This window comes from Nerophis lumbriciformis, unplaced genomic scaffold (assembly GCF_033978685.3).
Source record: "Nerophis lumbriciformis unplaced genomic scaffold, RoL_Nlum_v2.1 HiC_scaffold_67, whole genome shotgun sequence".
NCBI classification, from domain to species: domain Eukaryota; kingdom Metazoa; phylum Chordata; class Actinopteri; order Syngnathiformes; family Syngnathidae; genus Nerophis; species Nerophis lumbriciformis.
Window position 1 is genome coordinate 77,501 of NW_027316609.1, and position 1,745 is coordinate 79,245.

Consider the following 1,745-nt stretch of genomic DNA (forward strand, 5'->3'; position numbering starts at 1 on the left):
CACGCTCCGGACAGAGCCCCTGTCGCTCAAGCCCTGGAAGCCCTAAGTACCTGGGTGGAATCAGTTCCAGGATTTCATTCATGCGGGAAAAGTTGAAAATGTGTCCGAGAAGGCGCCCCTTAGGCGGACACAGGTGTCTGCATGAGCCCCTGTCGCTCAGATGCTGGAAGAGCAGTTTGAAAAAGGACCGGGGTAAAGAGGGGGAAAGCACCATATATGTGTCCGGGAAGGCGCCCCTCGGGCGGACACAGGTGTCTGCATGAGCCCCTGTCGCTCAGATGCTGGAAGATCAGTTTGAAAAAAGGACCAGAGGATAGAGGGGAAAAACACCATATATGTGTCCGGGAAGGCGCCCCTCGGGCGGACACAGGTGTCTGCATGAGCCCCTGTCGCTCAGATGCTGGAAGATCAGTTTGAAAAAGGACCGGGGTAAAGAGGGGGGAAGCACCATATATGTGTCCGGGAAGGCGCCCCTCGGGCGGACACAGGTGTCTGCATGAGCCCCTGTCGCTCAGATGCTGGAAGATCAGTTTGAAAAAAGAACCAGAGGATAGAGGGGAAAAACACCATATTTGTGTCCGAAAATAGCTCACTTTGACTCGGACGCGTTCCCTGTGATTTCAGCCTGTCAGACATGGTGCACATAGTAACGAGATGGAGGTGTTTTGGTCGACCAGGTAAAAAACGAAAAATCGAGAGAAGGTAAAAAGTAGGTGAAAAATTAAGCCTCTCTCGTTAAGGTACTTAGAAAAAATCCCAAAAAAAAAATGAACTCCCATTGAAATGAATGGGGAAAAATTTTTTTCTCGTTTTTTTTCTAAGTACAACAACGAGAGAAGGTAAAAAATGGTTTTTTTTAGCCTCTCTCGTTAAGGTACTTAGAAAAAAACCCAGATTTTTTATTTTCTCGTTTTTTTTCTAAGTACAACAACGAGAGAAGGTAAAAACAGGTGCTTTTTAGCCTCTCTCGTTAAGGTACTTGGAAAAAATCCGAGACATGTTTGGTCTTCCCCACTGACAGTGCGCCTTTGCTGGGTAAGTTGTGGACGTGCCAGGCACCCCCGGGACACCGGTGGAACGCGGCCGGACTCGTGGTACTCCAACCCGGGCATAATTTTGGATATTTCCCGGTCCTTTTTTTCCCCACTTTCCCAACTTTTCTTCTGAATCACAGTGCGCCTTTGCTGGGTAAGTTGTGGACATGGCAGGCACCCCCGGGACACCGGTGGAACGCGGCCGGACTCGTGGTACTCCAACCCGGGCATAAATTTGGATCAAATTCGGGACTTTTGCCCACTTTCCCAACTTTTCTTCCCAATCACAGTGCGCCTTTGCTGGGTAAGTTGTGGACATGCCAGGCACCCCCGGGACACCGGTGGAACGCGGCCGGACTCGTGGTACTCCAACCCGGGCATAATTTTGGATCAAATTCGGGACTTTTGCCCACTTTCCCAACTTTTCTTCTGAATCACAGTGCGCCTTTGCTGGGTAAGTTGTGGACATGGCAGGCACCCCCGGGACACCGGTGGAACGCGGCCGGACTCGTGGTACTCCAACCCGGGCATAAATTTGGATCAAATTCGGGACTTTTGCCCACTTTCCCAACTTTTCTTCCCAATCACAGTGCGCCTTTGCTGGGTAAGTTGTGGACATGCCAGGCACCCCCGGGACACCGGTGGAACGCGGCCGGACTCGTGGTACTCCAACCCGGGCATAATTTTGGATCAAATTCGGGACTTTTGCCC